Source organism: Pinus tabuliformis, chromosome 1_1 (genome assembly GCF_031772625.1).
Source record: "Pinus tabuliformis cultivar Carrire ecotype Pingquan chromosome 1_1, CPIR1, whole genome shotgun sequence".
In the NCBI taxonomy this organism is placed as follows: domain Eukaryota; kingdom Viridiplantae; phylum Streptophyta; class Pinopsida; order Pinales; family Pinaceae; genus Pinus; species Pinus tabuliformis.
The window spans coordinates 260,185,889-260,208,355 of NC_142297.1; the positions used below are offsets into that span (position 1 = coordinate 260,185,889).

General features: G+C 39.0%; 1 pseudogene; it reads left to right on the forward strand.

The window, feature by feature from the left end:
- The first annotated feature begins 4,381 nt into the window (after positions 1 to 4,381).
- LOC149212526 (sec14 cytosolic factor-like) overlaps positions 4,382 to 22,467 on the forward strand; it is a 58,636-nt pseudogene continuing 40,550 nt past the window's right edge.

Genomic DNA, 22,467 nt, shown 5'->3' on the forward strand with positions numbered 1-22,467 from the left:
CAATGAAATGAACACATAAGAGGGTTAATAAGTTAGGAATTTATCTCTTTCAAAAGGAGCACGCTAGGCACACTAATAATATGTTCCAATACATGCCAAGTGCCAATGTGTTCCAAGTGCTAATGTCTGTCAATGAAATATTATGCCAAGGTGTTCCAGGGAAAGCTAGGGAGTACAGGGCATGCCAACACATGATAGGGGAGTGTTATGCTATACTAGGGCATGTCAACATGTGCTTGGGCATCCTACTCATGGAAATATGCTCGAGGTGCCAAGGAATGCTAGTATACTATTCCAAAACATGTTAAGGTGTGTCATGAGTGTTGATGAGTGTTACGTCTCTCTCATTAATAGAATTGATAGAGCTTGATTATGTATTAAATAATATAGTTCCTACACACACTAGTGGAACTTTATTTAAAGGAAATTTGCTAGATAATAAACCTAATAGAGATTAATCATGTGTTGAATCATCCATATGACTTGAGGGAAATGATACACACTAATTACTTCTTAAAAATTTTACTGACTATTATAACCACTATGACCTTGGACACATAATGAAAAAGACTCCATAAAAATGGTCTTAAATCATTATCTTTTCACAAAAAATATAGTAACAGGTACATAGCATCATCAAAACTCATTGGAATGATCAATGATAATGAACATTTTTTGACCGTCACCAAAAGTAACCAAAAAGAGCATTGGTGAGGGTCAATAAAAGATCGTCACTAGAAGTGTTACCAAAAAGAGAATTAGTGATGGGCCTTTAACGACCCTCACCAAAAATGTCACCAAAGAGAGAATTAGTGACGGGCCTTTAACAACCTTCACCAAAAGTGTCATTGAAAATGACTTTGGTGACAAACGTTAAAGGACCATCACTATATACACTTACAACAACGATTTTTTAAAGACCGTCACCATATGAGACATTTGGGACAGACCTTAAAGGTTCGTCACAGGTACATAGCATCATCAAAAACACATTGGGATGATCAATGATGATGAAGGTTTATTGACTGTCACCAAAGGAACCAAAAAGATCATTGGTGATAGTGAATAAAATATCGTCACTAGAAGTGTCACCAAAGAGAGAATTAGTGATGGGCCTTTAACAACCCTCACCAAAAGTGTCACCAAAGAGAGAATTAGTGACGGGCCTTTAACAACCCTCACCAAAAGTGTCACTGAAAATGGCTTTGGCGACAAACCTTAAAGGACCATCACTATATACACTTAAAACAACGCTTTTATATGTGACATCGGTGACGGAACTTAAAAGTCCGTCACAGGCATGAACCTCACCAATGACCTTTTTTCTTGTAGTGATAGTTATCGATAAACCTGGAAAATATAATGTAGTAGTTGATTTCCTTTCTAGGTTAACTATTTATGGAAATTTCATTCCTACTGAAGATTCTTTCCCTGATGAGTATCTCTTTGTTATTTCTACTTACTCACCATGGTATGCAGATATAGGCAATTATCTTGCTGTAGGGAAATTTCCACAATATTTATCCTCCAAGGAAAAGAGAAAGATCATACAACAAAGTGCTACCTATACTTGGATAGATGGGAATCTCTATCACACTGTACTAGATTTCTAGATCAAACATTGAGTTAGGGAAGATAAGATCTTTGAAATCCTTAAGGCTTGTCACAAGCAACCTTGTATAACACACTTCGCAGACAAGTGGACAGGATACAAAGTCCTTTCGACAGGATATTATTGGCTAACAATATTTCAGGATTTCAAGAAGTTTGTGAAGGGATGTAATAGTTGCCAAAGGATGAGCCAACCGTTGCAATCATATGAGATGTCATTACAACCTCAAATCATCTTAGAACCTTTTGTGAAATGGGCCTTGGATTTTGTGGGACCAATTAATCCTTCATCCAGATAGAAATCCTACATTTTGGTCTGCATCGACTATGTCACAAAATTGGTTGAGGCAAAAACACTAACCAGAGCCATGGAGCAGGCTGTTTCAGACTTACCATATGAAGACATCTTTGTCCGTTTTGGTATACCTAGGGAGATAGTGATAGATGGAGGGCCCTAGTTTACATCCCATATGATCCGAAATTTGGTTTAAAAATATAAAATCCATCATAGAATCATAACACCTTATCATCCACAAGCGAATGGCCAAGTTGAAAGCACCAACAAAGTCATTGAGGGGATTCTTACCGAGACCATGGCCATCCACCAAAGGAATTGGGCGGATAAACTTCAAGAAGTGTTGTGGGCATACAGAACTATCTGGAGGAATACCACGGGATTCTCACCACATGAACTTGTGTACAGTAAAAATCACTTATGCACTATTGAGTTCGAAATCAAGACATTGAGAACAACATTGTAGGTGAATTTGGATCTGGCTACAGCAAAAAAGTAAAGGTTGAACCAACTCAATGAATTGGAGGAGAATAGGGAAGCTGCTATTAAGAAAACAACGATTATCCAGCAGCAGAGAGCTAAGTGCCATGACAGGTTCATCAAGAAGAAGAATTTTTAGAAAGGATATTGGGCTCTCTTATATGATTCAATATTCAAGGACTTCAAGGGTAAGCTATGCACCAGATGGCTAGGTCCCTATGAGGTAGATGCAATATTTGACAATGAGACTGTGAATTTGGTTACCATTGATAGTGCAAGGACACCATTGCGTGCAAATGGGCACTTTCTTCGATTATATCATAAACATGCTTCAAGGGATTCATTTGTTGACATTTTCATGAATTTAGATCTTCATATTACATGAGCAGGGGAAAAGCCCCCCGTGCTGCCAAAATTCTAATTTTTCAGTAAGTGTAACATCTGAAAACGAACCTTTATCGGCAGCTATTACACCTGCTAAAATAAATAAATAAATAAGAAAATAAAACAATCTGGCTGTGAAAACCTTTTCGGCCATAGATAGACAATTTTTATAGCAGTTGAAAACCACTCTGTGGCAGTTATTACACAGTCTGTAACAACATTTTCTATTTCAAGCATATCCTACAAGAATGTTATTACACGAATTTTTCCTTTTCTTTTATCTTTTGTGGAAATCAATAATACATAACAATCGCCTTGGTTGTTACATCTGTAACAATTGACGACTTCTAGAAATAATTCAAGTAAATTATTTATTGTGATACACAACATGCATCACCATGATTCGGGAGCAGCTATCTTGACAGCCGGAATTAAATTCACACACCTCATCACCAAAGTCTTCTCTCCATGTCACACCAGGTATATAATAAAATGGTAATATATCTATCCTCTTTTATTCAGTAATTATGGAAATCTAACGCGATACCCCTTTTGACAGTCGAGGTTGGTTGTCACATTTAAGCCGGCGGGGGGGGCGACTTACATTATGACATGACCTTTGCATGACTTGTGAGCATTTAACAACTACAATCAAAGCATGATTATCTTGTAAAAATTCTCATTTAATGATCGATAATGCAAAAAAATGGAATTATACCTCAAACTAGACCTCCCATAACTTAGCATTCATAAGGAAACATTACTTCTCAGTACGAATCTTGATTGCAAATCCTGATTTGAAATTATTGCTTGCGTCACACTACCATTTACCCACTGCTAAAGCATTGAATCCTCGTTCAAAGTGCTCAGCGAGAATAGAGGAGAACAGTTGCAGGGTTGGAACAGCTGAGTATTGTGCCGACTGCTTTGGAACTTCTCAAGCGAGAAAAGAGGGGAGAACAACATTGAATTTGTGTACCGATGGGTGAAGCAAAAATTCCACATGAACCAGGATCAACAAAGGCTTTGGAAAACTACCCTAAAGCATGCAAAATTTTTAAAGATGCTGGTTGGTTTGAGTTTCTCCAAAGGCTGGAAGGATCAGACGGGGAAATTTCTATGCAATTTGGGAAGAATTTAGAGAGGAATCAAATAGAGGTCAGGGGATTAAAAATGGAAGTTACTAAAGAGTTAATTTCCTGAGTGACAACATTACCAATAGAGGGTAAAAGGTGGTTTGACAGAAAAAATAATGATCCCTCCTTGAAGGCGTATTTTCTCCAAGGGGAGGAACAACTAGTGAAGAAAGGAAGGGGGATTGACAGGTTGTTGCTTCCCCAACCATGGGTCGATGTCGCCCTTTACGTCATCAAGTATATTAATTGTGACTGAAGGGAAACAATTGTATTCAATTACCACTTCCCATTTCTAAACCACCTCTGACATCTATAGTTGATAAACCTCCCCTACGTTTTGCTAGAAAATATCAGGCATGTAGTCGTGACCATAAAAATAGCTACGCATCCAGAGACTTGCATCACAAACCATGACCTCATCAAGCTAATTGTGTTGGACGCCCTAAGTCACCAAGGTAGGAGCTGGGAGTAATTCATGAGAAAGAAGGTTAGGACTACTCGCAGGAAGAAAACTGGGGCGTTTGAGGAAGATTCAGCAAAAACAAAGGAGCAACCCCAACCCTTGAAAGTAAGGGTTGGAAAGAGACTAGTTGACAAGCCAATTGGTGATAAGCGGCCAAAACAGAGAATAAGGGTTAGCAGGAACCTAGAGTCCCCATCCATGTCTATGAAGAACAAGGAGGTTGCAAGGCAAAAGGATGAAGAGCAGGTTTAGCCGGAGGAAACTTCCTCACCAAGTAATCCTTGCTTCTTAAAATTAAAAGTTTAAAAAAGAAAATGGAAAACTAAGGAAGCAGTTAGCAGAGGATAAGGTAGAGGCAAGAGCCCCGGGGTTAGATACTTTGGCTGAGGCTATAGGCAGTGCCATGAAGGGAAATGCTCTAGGTGTTGTGTGCACGACTTGTGCTAAGGAGCTAGTGGCAACAGGGTATAGAGTTTGTGTAGTGGACACCATCTGAAGGGAAACATAAACCAAGTCCTGGGAAGCTGATGCACAAAAACCCATTGAAGACATTGTTGTTACACAAGAACCAGCAGTTGAGACGGAGCACTCCACAGAAATTAATTTGATAGCTGATACACAAGAACCCTTGGTTGACATAACTGTTACACAAGAACTAGCAGTGGAAACAGAAGCTAACCAAGGGGTAAAAGAAGAAGTTGATATCCATGAACCTGTGGTTGACACTTCTATTACACAAGAACCAACAGTGGAAACAAAAGCTCACCAAGGGGAAAATGATACACAAGAACCTATGGATGAAATTGTTGTTACACAAGAACCAACAATGAAAACAGAAGCTAACCAAGGGGAAAAAGAAGAAGCTGATATCCATGAACCTATGGTTGAAACTGCTATTACACAAGAACCAGCAGTGGAAACAGAAGCTCACCAAGGGAGAAATGATACACAAGAACTTGTGGATGAAATTGTTGTTACACAAGAACCAGCAGTGGAAGCATAAGCCTATCAGAGAGAAAATGAAATTGTTACACAAAAATCCATTGATGAGGTTGTTGTTACACAAGAACTTGCAGCTAAAATGAAGTAGTTTCACCCTTGGGAGGCTATTACACCTTCAATTGTTAGTGCATGTGGGAAAACATCATGTCCTGATGAAGGATAGTGTTCTGAAAGAATGTTGTTGATCCCAGAGTTACAGAAATGGAAGTAGTAGGTGCTCTCTCTACAAGAGGGAATGATCTCTTTCAAGGCACACAAAAAGATGATGGAGTCACTCAGGGAGAAATGGTTAAAGGAAGAATGGGAGAGAGAATGGGAAGAGCGAAGACATAAAGAATCTATGAAGAATAAGCATGAAAAATTGCAGCTATTACAACTGCGGGTTCTGTATCTGACAAATGATAAGAGAAAGCTTCGTGAGATTTCCTTTAACCTACTAGGATGTACGTGACCTTCCCCATCATATCCAATGTTCCTTTGGGAACATTATTATTTGTTTCAGTTAAAAGCAGTCTTTGAGAACATACCTTATTTGGGTTCTTCTACCTGTACTTTTCTTGAAATTTTTTGTACTTGTGATTTTGATGAACAAAACTTACTTTATGAGTTTTATTTGCATAACATAATGTGTGAATATGTCAGTACCAAGATAATAGCAAGTGTTTTCTCCTATATGGGATATTTGCAGTTACCGACCTTCCTTTATTTTATGAGGAACTAAATCGAATGGCATATGATCATGAAATTAGCTGAGAATAATGAAGAAAGGGCAACATTATGTATAAGAGAAGAACTAGGAATGGTTTATGAACTAAGACGTGATTTTAAGTTGTTCCTGAGTACCCCGAGGGTCAAGGAACGCTCAACAACTTATAGAATAAGGATTGTGGGGATTTTCCTCAATTTCTATGCACAAATGAAAAGTTGAGCATCAGCAGTGTTCCTTACAAATACCAAGGCCTGTAGTGTTGAATTACCTGAAGGAGATCCTTTTGAGTACAGGAATTTCGTGGCTGCGATTACATGGGTACCTGAATATGCCCAAGTGGCGTAGAAATTGGGAGTATTCTGGATCAGAATTAGATTCAAATTTCCTCTGGTTTGGTTACCGGTGGAAGAATATCAACTGGATTACCATTTTTGCGACTATGAAGAAGAATCATGGCCGTGACAACTGATGGCTACTTAGGAGTACAAGGCTCCTAGTGAAGAAGCTACTGGTGCTTATAATGTTACAGACTTGCATTGGGGGTATAATAGAAGAAGCTGAGTTTCTTTATGGGGACATGCAATTGCTTCAGTTGGGGGGATATGTTGGGTGTCACTAGTTGTTATACCTATTTCCTACACTTTCTTTCCCTAGTTTTGATCCTCTCTCCCTCCAGGCCAATGAAACTTCATATGTTAATCACCCTTTTTCTCATTATATACAACCTATTTCACCATCATGTTATTTTGCCATGTTTTTCTAAATATAAGGATGCAATATTCCCTTTTTTGGCTAACTAGGGTAAGCATTGGAGAACTCTTTTGGATCCTATTCTCTTTTTCAAGTGTTTCTTGTGAGAACAAGGTTATGGAGTGAACAAGCTACCTGATTGGTCTCAGAGAAGGGTAGAGCAGATTGTTGTTACACTCTATATGTTGTTACAGATTGATGTTACACACTATATGCTATTAGAGGTGTTGTTGTTACACCACATGTTGTTAAAGATGACCGTTGTTACACCTCAGATGTTGTTACAAGGATGTTGTTACACAATGATTTGTGCTACATCCAAAACTGTCATTTGACCACAAGACATTGTTGCACCGTAGCTGGAAAAGTTGTTGGTACTATTCCATGCAACCACTGTTGAAATTTATGAATTGTTTATTTAGAAGTAACAGATCCAAACGGTTGTTATCTTAACCAATGTATCTAAATAACATTTGTATTTAGGAACATGTTATAACAATTCCTATTTTATGATCAATATGAGAATTGTGAGATTATCATGAATGATCTATTCCTGATTTTGGGTATGAAATGACTATAAGAGAAACTCAATCTCTCATGTACAGGGAGGGTATAGAAAGCACTGTTATTTTGATCTTGTAAATTTTAATTATTTTTAATATTGAATACACTATGGTGATGATTTTATTGCTTCTCATTTTATTCTTTAACTAATCTCATGTTCATTCATGCGCCCCTGTTAGGGAGGAAGGGCCCTCCTCTTTAGCAGGGATGACAGTAGTAGAAGTAGTTGTATATTATTGTTTCTTTTATTGTCGTATGGTTTTCTGCTGTTGCTATATAAATTGTAGAATATATCTGCTTCAGTTCCAAAATTATGTTATTTTATTACACTAGCTTTCTTAAAGCAGTATGGTAGTTGACCAACTACTGTAGTTATTAGTTCACTGTGTGGCACGCCATTGCTCTTGTAATTGTGAAGTTTGATTTTATTTATGTAGAGTGTTTTAATTTCTGCTTGAAAGATTTAATTTCTGAAATTGATTCAGGGACATTCTTTACTGTTTTTCTATTTTTATTCTTGGTTGTATTGTATCAACACAGATATTGCAAACTCCATTGAAACAACAAGACCTACCCCAGGTTGACAATTAAATGGTTGTAGTCTTGGTCAATTAGGATTTATTAAAATAGCACTACAAGTGTTTCAAAGAATATTGTGTTAGACATGGATGAAAAGTTCACTTCAAAGTTTTGGAAGGCATTATTTGCAGGTACGGGCACAAAGTTGGCCTTCAGTATGACTTATCATCCGCAGACCGATGGATAGACAGAGAGGGTCAACAAGATATTGGAGGACATGTTGAGGATTTATGTGATGCATCAACAATGAATTGGGAAGAGTATCCTCCACTGGTATATTTCGCATACAAAAATGGTTATCATGAATCATTGAGGATGAGTCCTTTTGTGGCATTGTATGGGTGGAGTCGCAGCTTTCCCAACAGTTGGAGTGATCTAGTGAACAAGATATTGATTGGACCAGACATGTTGGTAGACATGGAATAGGAAATGTAGGTGATCAAGAAGAATCTAAAGGCAGTACATGATAGGAAGAAAGTTTATGTATATCGGAATGGGTTGTTCAAGGAGTTCCAGGTTGGGGAATAGGTGTACTTGCGCATCAAGCCAACGAAGAGCTCCTTGCGAATTGGATCATGTGTCAAGCTAGCACCACAGTTTTTTGGACCCTTCAGGGTCAATGAGAGGATTGGGCTAGTAGCATATTGACTTGCATTACCTTGGACAATGAAAGTCCATGATGTTTTCCATTTCTCATTGCTTAAGAAGTATGTTAAATTTGTTGATCATGTGATTGACTGGTCTATATTACAGGTGGAACCAGATGGATAATTCCATTCAAAGCCTCAATTTATCTTGCAGAAAAAGGTTCTCATGCTCCATAACTGAGAAATCAAACAAGTTAAAGTGCAAGGGTAGGACTTTGGGCCCAATGAAGCTACATGGGAGATGGTGGATCAAATGCAGGCTATTCATCCTTCCTTGTTTGTTTGTTGAGGTAAAGCAGTTTTGGCGTGGGGTTTTGGTATGGTTGTAGTATATGTTTTGGTATATGTTTGGTGATATTTTGTATATGTACATATGTATATGGATGTAAATACCACCATGCGATATGTTATAAACCTCCAAAAAGTGGTATGGGTGTCATTTCATTATGATTATATGATTATTCTATTTTCATGTTGGTTTTCTTATCATAAAGTTGATAATTGTAAATATTGCAATGAGCTAAGTTATACAGGTTCATTGGTGATATATTTTTCTTACTACGGTTTTGTGGTTAGGTGTTATTGAACACTGAGGACAGTATTCCCCCAAGGGGGAGGGTTTTGTAACAACCCTAGTGAAAATTCCAGGTAATAAAAGTTAATAAAGGAAAAATAATAACCATGGATAATGGGACACTTATTCCAAGTTGAATGTTGGGAACAATCGTTGTGATGGGGATCACTTGTGATTGTTTAATGGCTAAGGAAATTGGCAAAAGAAATGGCTAAGGACTTGGAAAGGAAAAATGGAATTTTTGGCACATTTATTTATGAAAATAAAGGAAATTAGGATAAAAGGGAGGTGAAAGGTCACACATTGATTGTGAGGAGGAAAATGAAGGAAAATAATGGAAAATGAAGAAAATAGAGGCCTCATTCATAAAATGGCTTCTGAGGATCAGTTAGTAGCCATTTGTAAGTTCAATGTTGGAGTTCTCTCCCATTATTATATCTATCTCATCATAATCTTGGAGGTTGTATTTTTCTTGGAGCACTCTTGGAGGGTGTACCATACTTGGATTCTTGGAGCAAGAAGGAAAAGGAAGAGCAGGAAAGCCCAAGAGGGCATTGGGATCAGTAGTTAAATCATGTTTTCTTGTAGGTATCGAGTTGCATGTATGTTTCCTTAACTCGATTTGGCATGCATGGCATATTCATTTGGATTATTGGTTGTGATCTATCATTTGCATGGAGGGTTGTCAGGATTGACAGTGCATTGCCTAGCCTTGCCATTTCCTATATCGCCATGGTGAGTATGGGTTTATTTTCATTGTTTGTTTGGTTTTTTCTCATGTTCTCTTAGGTTGGGTTGAGTTATTAGTCCTGGAGCCTTGGTTTGAGAAAATCTTTGGTGCCCTATATTAGCATGGGTTGAGTTACTAGTCCCATAGCCTTAGTGGGTTGAGTTATTAGTCCTGGAGCCTTGGTTGGACAAAATATTTAGAGCCCGGTAAAAGTTGTGGGTTGAGTTACTAGTCCTGGAGCGTTGGTTGGACAAATTCTCTAGAGCCCTGAATGGCTAGGATAGAGATCAATCTAATGATGAATTTGGTGATGTCCAACAGCGAGGTGGAATCACTATTTAATGGGTTGAGGTGGATGGCTTCTGGAAGCCCTGGATGGTTTTTTGTTGATTTGTTCTATGAGATTCCACATTCATGCTTGAAATATGGCACGAGGATGAATGAATGAAAATATATTTGGCTCAGCCATTCTATGGTCAGGTGGAATGTGGAAGTCCCACCCCAAGTTTGGATTTTTCATCATTAATGAAAGATTATTTCTCCTTGTATTTCTCTGAGAATATTGATGGATTATATGCGGTCTATATGGTTATATTTTTATGAGTAATTTTGTTGCTATCTTGTTGGTTATGTATGTGTTCTATGACAACAACTATGTATGGATTTCACCATGCTTTTACTTATAATTGAATGATCAATGTATCTATGACCTAATGGATGGAATGGAAGCTGATGTGTTTAGGCATAAATGGTTCTTAGTGATTCTCAACTACGTATGAGACCCCTATGCTCAAAATTGTTATTTACACCTGTATATTACATATTTATGATATGTTTGACGAAATTCCTGTCATGGCTAGTAGGGGTCCAGTCAAGTTATTAAACAAATATTTCATTTAGCATTGTCATTTCGATATTGTTTTACTATTATAAAGAGATGGTTCAACTCTGGGAAGTGACTTGGGTTCTCGGCCTGTAAAAGTGGCTCAAAACCCAGGGATGTTGGCATAGAACTGAAAAAAAAAAAAAACATCCCTAGATTTTGGCAGGCAAGCCTGTGAGAGTGACTGAGGGTTTCTCTATGCTATGATGGCTATAGCATGACAGTGATTGAGGGTTAAATTATTCAAAAGTTGAGTGGGACCCAAGGTCAAGTTGTCTGAAGTGTTGGATTGGTTCCTGAGGGTCATAAAGATGATGTTGAATGCTTGTACGATGTTTTTTCATTCGTTCCACTTCCTTAACATGACTTAGGAGGTCGAATCATATCATAGTGGCCTCTCTTCGCATGTTTACCCCGGCTGGCTGGTTGCTTGGGTAGATGTGGGAGGAGGGTGTTACACCGGTTGCTTAATATACACCTCCTCCTCAATAAATCCATTGAGGAATGTTGTCCTCACATCCATCTGGTGGATTTTCCACCCCATATGCGCAACCAATGCAAGATTATATCTAATGGATGAGTACCTTGCTAGAGGATCAAAGGTCTCCTCATAGTTAATTCCCTTAACTTGAGAGAATCCTTTGACCACAAATCTAGCCTTATGCTTCTCTATGCTTTCATCTGCTGCATGCTTTACCTTGAAGATCCATCTTGAAATTACCACTAATTTATCTGTTGGTCTTGGGACCACTTCCCAAACAATGTTCTTGATGATGGAATCATATTCCTCTACCATAGCATCAACCCATAAATGTTTCTCTACTACTTCCTCGAAATAGGATGGCTTAGTCTCTACAAGATGAATCATTAGAGCCATGTAGCTAGTATACCGATTAGGTGACCTCCTCTACATGTTTTGTGAAGTGGGTGCTCCCACATTCTCTCTAGCATCCTACAATATTCTCTCAGCTTCCCCAGTTTTTTCCTTCTTTCTCTAGATGTTTCTTCTTGAGTGTCTGTCTCCACTCTCTGCTCCTCAACTTGTGGCTTCTCCACAACTTCTTGATATTCTTCCTTTAGAATCAAAATATTTTGATCAAACTACAGCTGAAGCTCCCTCTCAACCGAACACCTCATTTCCTTCTTGTCATCAAACTTCACATCCCTTCACACAACTATCGTTCTAAGGAATGGAAAGTACACACGCTAGTTGTGAGGAGTTTCTGTGTACCCCATAAATATCACCAACTCTATTAGCAGCTCTAGATTCTTCATTGATTCTTTGGAGACATTGTAGTATACTAAAGATCTAAAACTCCTAAAGTATGATACATCTGGGTTCCTCCCTGAGAAAGCTTCCTTTGGTGTACTCATGCGAAGAATCTAATGAACACTCTTATTCTATAAATAGACCATTGTGTTGCATGCTTCAGCCCATAAGTGTAGTGGTAGGCCTTGGACATTCAACATAACCCTTGTTTCTCCCACAATAATATGGTCCTTCTTCTCAGCTACCCCATTCTGTTATGGGTTGTGGGTGTTTTCAACTCTCATTGAATGCCTTCCTTTGAATAGAAATTTTTAAACTCATTCGATACGTACTCACCTCCATTATTGCTTTTGAGAGTCTTTGCCTTCTTTCCAGTTTCTTTCTCAACAAGTGACTTGAATTCAATGAACTTGGAGAATGTCTGATCTTTCTTCTACATGAATAATATTCAATAGTTCCATGAGAAATCATATAAAAAGATAACATAATACTTGCACTTGGAAGTGGATGCTATTGAGAAAGGTCCACAAACATCAAAGTGGATCCTTTAAAGCACTGCATGCACCTTCTTATCCCAATCATGGAAAGTGTCTTTCGTGTACTTCCCCAAGGTACGACTTTTGCATGTATCCTACTGCTGGAGGCTTGTGGTAATTCGTTGCATGATCTTCAAAGCGCCATGATGCAAATGGAAAACTCTTCTATGCCATAGTTCTTTGACATCTCATCTCTTCATCTTCTCTACCTTTGTGCTTAATGCAGCACAATATTTCACATCCAGCTTGTATAAGTTCTTCACACGAACCCCGATCTACTTCACTTGTCCCATGGCTATGTGTCTTGAAAATCCTTTCCCTTTGCTGAAGATCACATCATAACCATAGTCTTTCAATACTACAATAGAGATTAGCTTCTTCTTTAGACCCATGAAAAACATCACATCCTTGAGCCTTAGAGGGGAACCTAAATCTCTCTGAAATGTGATTGTACCAATCTCGATTGTGTTGTACCTTCCATCATCTCCCATCTCGACATGCATTTGGAGATATTTCTCATCCAAGTCACTGAAAAATTCTTTATTCCCCATCATGTGGAATGATGCATCACTATCTGGGTACCACACACTCCCCATTATTGTGCTTGTTATCCGATGAGAGTGAAGTTAAGCTCAAACTGTGAAGCCAAAGATTCACCTGCCACTCCTCCTGATGTATTCTTTCTTGCCCAAGTTGATGATAGTGAAAGCACTTAATTTTGGACAAGTCTTTTTCCTTTCCCCCTTGACTAGATTGTCATTTGGATTGGGATTTCTTTCCTTTTCCCTTGTTTTCCTTTCCATCTAAGGCACAATTTTCTTCATCGTCACACTTATATGAAGTCTCGTCTCTAGTATTCCTCTTTATTTTCTCTTATACCAAATCGAACCATAAGCATTCCCAATTTGGTAGTTTCCCTCCCATTTAGTGAATCTTGGTAGTTGTGCCAGCTCTTGGGAAGGCCTAGAAGGGCTACGCTTACCAGATCATCTTCTATAATAGTAACCCCAACACTACCAATTTCATCACAACATTATGTGAACCTGCTCAGGTACTGCGGGATGGTGTCGTTCTTCTACATCTTGATATTTCGAAGCTTGTCCTTAAGTGCCAGCTTCTTGTGGTCACTACTATTCTGGAAAAAATATGTCAATGCTTTCCACATTGTATATGGATTCTCTTTCCTATGGAAATTTGAGATAATATGGTCTCGCACTCCATCCAATAACATTTCCCTTGCCCTAGCTACACACTTCTTCCATTTTTCTATATTCCGAGGGTCAGCTATTACCATTTTCTTTATATCGTTATCAACAAATTCCTTGAACCCATTACCTTCTAACACTACCTCCATGTGGTCCTTCCAATCAACATAATTCAATCTTCCCTCATGGGCATACTCAAGTATTAGTCCATAGAAATCCATCCTTCTAGCTATGAAGAATTGATCCTACAAATTCGATCCTCCTGCAATAACAACTTCAAAACCTCTTCTCTACTTTGAATATTACTCTGATACCATGTAGAAATTGTGTGTAGATATGAAATTTCTCATGTAATTTACTAAACACAAGATTCAAATATACTCTACTCATTTGAGGAAATTAATTCACGATCAAGAACACAAATCCTAAACATGCATGAATATTTATCACACATACACAAAGATTTATATAGGGGAAAGAAACTACTCAAAACTCCTTCCTACATGTATTGCATTAATCAAAGAATAGAGATGAAATACATATGTTTCTCAAGTCTGAGCACAACCTGCAAGTGTATATTCTATCCCTCTACCTGATTGAATGACTTTGGCCAACACTTAGACAATTTTCAAGCCCTTTAAGCTCCTATTTCCTTTCACTACTCCTTGAGGAATGAGGCCCCTATTAATTAGGAAATTCCTCAATTGGAATTGCATAATCCTTCTAGGCTCATCCTCTGACTACATGCACCACCTGTGCAACTTGGAATAGTCTACAACTGATAATACGTTGTCCTTGAATCTCTATCTCAACTAGGTAACTGGAGTTCTCTGCATGCATCAATTATTTTTGGTTTATTGATCAATTAACTAAATGATCACTGAGTGTGACTGATCTGGATCTTGGGGGGGAGGCCCCCATGATCTAAAAACTTGAAATGAAACTTGGGGGGGAGGCCCCCAAGATCTGAAAAATTGAAGTCCCATAAGAAAAGTGGAGAACATGATCCAGATTTAAACAGGAACGAAACAAATTATAGAGAAAACCATAAACGCAGAGATGTAATGGAAATAATACTTCATTTCATTAATGTAAAATACTGAAATATGCTTACAAATAGAAATGGAAATAAACTAGCTAGGGCATTGGTAACTTATCTCTGAGAAGAGATGTGGCGGGTACATGCCTTTGAACTGCCTTACAATGAGGCTCAAGGGCCCTTTTATTATTGAACAATAAGAGCAAACCCTAAAAAACCAAAACCCTAACCCGAGGAGATGTAACACCAAGAGTTATGGGCCCCGTTGGGGTTAGCTGGACAACCAACTTACCGAGGTCGTGACTTGGTCATATTATCTTTGTTTGACGTGCATGATAACCCATTGGAAAGATCTCTCCAAGGACTACGATGGAAAAGATGATTTTGGACAATAAATAATTGGTGGTAGATTTCCAAAAAAACATCGTTTAGGGCCTCAAAACAGCTCCGGAAGTTTAGGGTTCGAAAAACTGCTAAAAATAGTAAACTATGCTACAATTAAGGAAACTGAAAAACTAAAAGAAGAAATGGTGGGTGTCCAAGTGGAATTGGCGAGTGACCACTAATATCCACCTCGATCATTCCTCCCCCCTTAGGAAACAATGGTCCCCAATAGGAAACAATAGGAAGCAATGGTTCCCATTGTGTTGAGTTCCTCCATGAGATGAGGAAACTTCTGCCGAACTTGGTCCCTAGTGAGCCACTTGCCCTGGTGAAGGAGTTGGCCTACTTTGACAACATGATATAGTTGGATATTATACTAGTGAGTGTGCTTGATCTGTGTGACCATGATCTAATCAATTGCAGCTTGTTCCATGCAATTTGGATTTAACTCTGTGGGTGTGAGTTGTTCTGCAATGTCGGATGTGTCTAGTAATGGTGGAAAGTATGGCGGAAGGTGGTCCACATTGAACACTGGGTGCAGGCCAAGGAATGGGGGAATGCCGAGCTCAAATGCATTATCTCCCACAACGTTGGTAATGGTGTAAGGACCACATTGGAGTGTTTTGAGTTTCCGATAAGCTCTGGTAAGGCGTTCCTTTTGAAAATGCAACTATAATTTGTTGCCCACATGAAACTTTTGTGGCACCCGATGTTGATCATGTCGCTGCTTGTACTTGGCATTTGATTTCTCCAAAATGTCATTGACCTGCTGACGAATATGTTGGATGTGCTCAATGAAGTTGTTTGCGTTATCTATTTCAGACTAGACATGAGTTGAATCTGCATGAGTAACTACAAATGGCATGGCCACATTAATGGGACATAGTGGCTGGAATCCCAAGCCCACCTGAAAAGGGCTATGGCCAGTCGAGCTATGGAGAGCCTAGTTGTAGCTGTGCTGAACATAGGATAGGCTCTCATCCCATGTGCGTGGATGCTTTGAGTTTTACATGCATAGAATGTGTACGATCATCATGTTGACAACTTTTGTCTAGCCACTAGTTCGAGGATGGAAGGCTGTGGACTTAGTGAGTTTGGTGTCCAGCATCAACTAGAGACTGGACCAAAATGTACTGAGGAACCTGTTGTCTCGATCTGGGATGATAGACTGTGGGATCCCAAAGTGTACCTGATCTGATATTCACCCTATGAGTGACAACAGTTAAAGATTTATTAAAATAAAGGTATTACAGACTCACGTGCTGGTATGTGTGTGTTCTATGTTATTGAAACAACGGATCGATCAAATTTCCAATACACAGAAATAAAATGGAAAGATAGCAGAGAAATACAGTAAGCAAACACAAAGACACAAACAATTTTAATAAGGAGTTCACCCTATTCTCCAGGGCTACGTCTGCGGTCCAGCTTTCAATGGTGGCCTTATTTTATTGTGTCTTCAAGCAAAGAAATTACAATACAAGGACACAATATGAGTTCTCCTGAAGTAGATTTAGCTTGGTAGGGTGGTTTCTTGGATTTCCCAAGCCACTTGGAGTACACAGACTCTTCTACATCCTACCAGCTCTGTGACCCTTCGGTCTACAGTGGAAAGAGTCAAATGTGATGCTCAGTCCCGACAGATTCCTCTATGGGAAGGCTTGAATCTTCAAGCTCTCTGGTGCTCGAAGCTGCCTCTGGTCAGCTCGGCCCTCTGTCTCTTCTACTCAGCTTTACTATTCTCTCTGTTTAGTCCTCCTCTCAGGGTTCACTGTTCACTGTCTCTCTTGGTCGCTTGGACTCTTCTTTATTCTCTAACTCCAACTCTGACTATCTCTGTTCATGGTTTTTAGCCATCCGATCCCTAGGCCTGTTCGGTTCCTCTTCTGCCTATGTTGATTCACCTTCTGCAGCTGCGCTTGGAGTTCCTTGCATTCGACATCATCATGAATGCTCAGGGAGTGGCCACTTGTCATCCTCTAAATGGCGCTAGCATGCTTCGTCGGTTCATTTCTTCAGTTACGCCATGGATGCATTCTTCCTCCACCGTGGCGGTCAAACGGACTCCAAATCCCTTTAGAATGCGGCTTAATTCCCTGTCGATTCCACTTATTTCCATTGGATGTGATCTCAACCATCCAATTTGGGCCCTCCAGATCTGACGCCATATGCACGTTTCGCGCGATTGACTTGCTTGACCGATAGCGCATGATCAACAGTGGTTTTCTCTCACCTCTTCCTGCCACACATCGATCAGTGTATGGAATTTCTCCACTCCTATCCAAAACCTCTTACCATTCAAGGGTGCCATGATCAATACTGCTGGTTTTCTAATGCGTGGGGCCTGCCTTAGTACGTTAGCATTTTTCGCTTTTTCTGCTCGCAGTTTCCTGGCTCCCGATGTGACTGAGTGCTCGGGCTCCCCCTTCAGGGCCATGTTTGCCTAGCGATGCATGATTACGCTAATTGTGCATCAAAAACCTCATACGTTTCCAATTCCAAGGCTCCCAGGGGCTACTTTGGCCTCCTGCGCGATCTCCATGGGCCTCGATCAACATGCTTTGACCGAGGTCCTTGTTATTCTACATTGGTTGACCACTGGTTAAGGGCGTTTTTGATAATGTTTTGGATTTCCTTAGAGATTTGTTCGACCTGATTCAGTCACCGTTGTCGACAGTATTTCTATGGATGCAATTTGGATCATGACCTACCCAATGAAAAAGCTTTTGGACCACCAAAAGTTGGTTTTCAAGCATCGAGTAAGTGAGGATATTGTTTCTTCACTTGTCCAATCTCAATCCACTTTGCGCTGCTCAGATTTGAACCTTTGAGCCCAATCCTGAGGTACTCGACATCTCTCTTGCATGTTTTCCTCACCTTCCTGTCCAACATGATGTCTTCCTGTAACTCATTAAGGTATTCAAGTAGCAGGTCATCAATAGAAGGAAATTGACTTTGCTCTTCAGGGTCCTCAATCATTGAAGGTTCAAACAATCTCAAGCAGTCTGCATTTAAGAGTAAGTAGATGTGCATGTAGGCTGGTAGATCAAGGAAAAATCATTTTCACCAATCTTCTCAAGTATCCTAAAAGGTCCATACCTGATAGGATTTAGCTTTTTACCTTCACCTTGCATCCGGTCTTTGCTGATATATAGCCAGACTTGGTCTCCAACTTGAAAACTATGCTCCATCTGATGCTTATCATGCCTAGCCTTATACTTGGCCTGGCCCTTTTCCAGCTATTCCTGTACTGCCTGATGGATCTCCTGGATCTGTTCAATGAACCTGGTTACCTTATCCACATCACTGTGTCCATCAACCATGGTATCTTTACCAAAGACAAACTCCAAAGGAGACCTTGGTATGAAACCAAAACAGGTCTCGAAAGGAGATCTTTGTGTAGAAGAGTGTTTGCCTCTATTGTAAGCATGTTGCGCATAACATAAGTGTTCATCCAAAAGCTTAGGATGTTTACTACAATATCCTCTCAGTAACTGGATCATTGTCTTGTTTAGTACTTCTGTCTGGCCATCTGTTCGTGGATGAAAATCTATGCTTTTCTTCAACTTGGTGTCCATCAATTCCCACAGACTAGGCCAAAACTTCCCCACAAATTGGGTGTCTCGATCAGATACAATGGAAGTGGGTAATCCTAAATGAACCCATACATGTTCAAAGAACAATTTTGCAGCATGTTCAGTTGTGATCTGTTTACTAAAAGGTATCAAAATACACATTTTGTTGAACCTATCCACAACAATGTATAGATAATCATGACCTTTCCTAGATTTAGGCAGTCCTCCAACAAAATCCATGGAAACACTTTCCCAAGGGTGAGAAGGAACTGGCAATGCAGTGTACAAGCCTAGTTTTCTATTGCTGAGCTTGCTTTTAGCACACCTGACACACCCTCTTACATATCTAGAAACTGTCTCATTCATTTTCGGCCAATAGCAGAATCTTTGCAGCTGTGCAACTGTTTTACTTACCCCAAAGTGACGTGATATCAGAGAAGTGTGTGATTCCCTGATTACCTTTATCCTCTGAGTTTGTGGAATGCAGATTTTCCCACAATGATATAAGAGTCAGTCCTTTATATGATAATCCAATTCTTCTACTCTTTTGCCTTTACTCAAAGTTGCATATACATCTTTAAAATCCATATCCTGAGCATATTGTTCTATGTAGCTTTCATGTAGCACAAAGTTATGCTTAAGTATGGTAGATGCATTTATAATGGGTCTAGATAACATGTCTAAAACCTTGTTATGTATGCCCTTTTTATATCTGATGACTAAGTGAAATTGTTGTAGAAAACCCATCCATCTGTAATGTCTTGATTGCTGCAACTTAGTTTTGGAGTGTAGATATTGAAGTGGTCGATGGTCAGTATGTATTACTATCTCTTTTCCCATTAAATAATGTTTCCACTTTTTCACACTCTGAACTAATGCATACAATTCTTTATCATATGTAGGATAGTTAACTACTGCAGGATTAAAAGTCTCAGAATGATAACATATGGGTTTTTCGTGCTGTGTCAACACTACTCCCATGGCATAGTCACTGGCATCAGTTTGGATCTCAAATGGTATTTGTAAATCTGGCAATGCTAGTACATGTGCTATACTTATTTTCTCTTTCAAGGTGTCGAAGGCTTTCTGATGTTTGCCTCCCCACTGAAACACCTTATTCAATCCTGTTAAAGCATGTAAGGGAGCTGCAATCGAGGAGAAGTTAGAAATGAACTTCCTCCAATATTGTGCTGCTCCTAGGAAGCTTCTCACTTCTGTAGCAGACCTAGGTTTAGGCCAGTTCACAATGACTGCCACTTTAAAGGGATCTATTTTCAATTCACCTCCCCCTACTATATGACCCAAGTAGTTTAGAGATTTTTTCCCAAATTCACATTTTGAGAGTTTAGCATAAAGTTTTTCTCTTTTCGAAACATCTAATGTCTACTTAACATGCTTTAAATTTTCTTCCCATGTTTTACTAAAAATCAGAATGTCATCTAGATACATAATAACAAAATCATCAAGAAAAGGTTTGAGTACATCATTCATTAATCTCACGAAAGTAGCAGGAGAATTAGTTAAGCCAAAAGGCATAACCAGCCATTCATACAATCCCTGCTTCATTTTGAAAGCAATCTTCCATGCATCTTGCTCTGCAACTCTAATCTGATGGTATCCACTGTGCAAATCTAGCTTGGTGAAATAAACAACTTCTTTTAATTGATCTAAAAGATCATCTATGTGAGGAAGGGGATAACAATTTTTTATTGCTATCTTATTCAGTGCTCGGTAATCAATGCACATTCTCCAAGAGCCATCTTTCTTTCTCACCAAAACAATTGGTGACCCACATGGTGATGTGCTAGGCCTGATGAAGCCCTTCTCGAGCAACTCTTGCACCTACTTCTTGATTTCAACATTCTCTAAAGCAGACAACCTGTACATCCCAATGTTAGGCAATGGAACATCTTGCTGCAAAATAATATCATGTACTATTCCCTTTTTGGGTGGCAAATCTTTAGGTTCTTTAAACAAGACATCATACTCTGAAACAACCTTTTCTATAAACAACTTGCTATTCAGCATTACAACCCTCAAATACATTGGTTTTATTAGGTTAGTTTTCCTTTACAACCATCAGTAAGAATTGTTTGCATGAATTAATCATTCTTTTCATCTGTCCTGAGTTTATGAGAGTATAATTATTCTTGAGCTTATGAGCTCTTACAAAGTATTTGATTCCATATTTAACTAGTAGATACTTGTTCTCATCTCTATAGAAGATAGCCTTTCTATCATACAAGTAAGGACTTCCTAAAACAATTCCACATATATCCAAAGGAATTATGTCTAACTCAACCTCATCTACAAATGTTGACCCAAAGGAAAACTTGAGTTTGCACTGTCTAGTCACTTTTAGTTGTGCTTTATCATTCAACCATGCTAACGGGTATGGTTTCTTGTGAGGTGTAGCTTCTAATCCCAATTTCTTTACAATTTCTTCAGAAATCAAATTTACTTGAGAGCCACTATCAAACAAAGTATCAATCTTTTGATTTTTGGAAATAACTCGAAATGGAAAATCTCATGTCTTTTTCTCTCATTTTCTTCATCAATGACAGATTGAGCAGAATTACTAGTAGATGCTTCAAAATTCTTACCTTTTATACCTATGGCTGCTATAGTTGTTTCATCTCCCGAGTCAGACCCCAAAACTTTCTGAATAGCTGCAACTATATTCTTCTTCTTTCCCTCAGACTTCTTAGGTCTCAACTCTGGATGCAGAATCCAACAATGCTCATCATCATGCCCCTCCTTTTTACAGTGAGTGCATGAAGCTTTGGCTTTTTGTACAATGTTAGCCTTCCTTGCCTTCCATTTCTGTTTTCTTTTCTCCTTGCTCTTGCTTACAGTGGGTTGGGATGGTCCCCCAACTTCTGGATTGCCATTCTCTCCTCTAGCATCTAGATGAGTAGCTTGTACAAATACCTCATCTATACTAGTGGGATTAAACATGAGGATGGTATGCCTCATGTAGCTGTGTAGACCACCAATGTACTTCAAAAGAGTCTCTAGTGAGTCTAATGAGATACCCAACATCAATGCTCATTTTCTGAACTCTTGAGTATACCCTTGCACACTTTTACCTTTCAACTGTTGAAGAGTTTGCCAACTCCTCATGGCCTGCTGCATGTAGGCCAATGGATAGAACTGTTTTTTTATTGTAGCAACAAATCCACTCCAGGAAGAGATGGTCTTGCCATGTCTTTTCATGTTAGCTCGGGTTCTACCTTCCCACCAAACCAAGGCAGTGCCTCCTAGGTGTAGGCTTTCTAGCTGAATCTTACTCTTGTCTGAGTTTATGTTCTGTACCCTGCAATACACATCAATTTGTCTAATCCAGTTGTCGAATTTTTCAGCATTTAGCTCTCCATCATATATAGGCAAATCAAATTTCACATCTAACTTAATCAAAGATTCTTTCTTATTATGCACAGGGCTATTAGGAGGTGTGAGAAAGTTTTCCTCTTTCCCCTTTTCTTTGGAGTTGTCATGGAAGTGAGACTCATCTTCTTCTTTCTCTTGCTTAGAGCCTGATGCATCTTCCACCTTTTGCTTTTTAAAGTCTCTATACATTTCTTCAACCATAGACTTTATAGCTAGGAAACTCTCTATGAATTGAGGGTTTGGCCACATAGAACCTTCTTC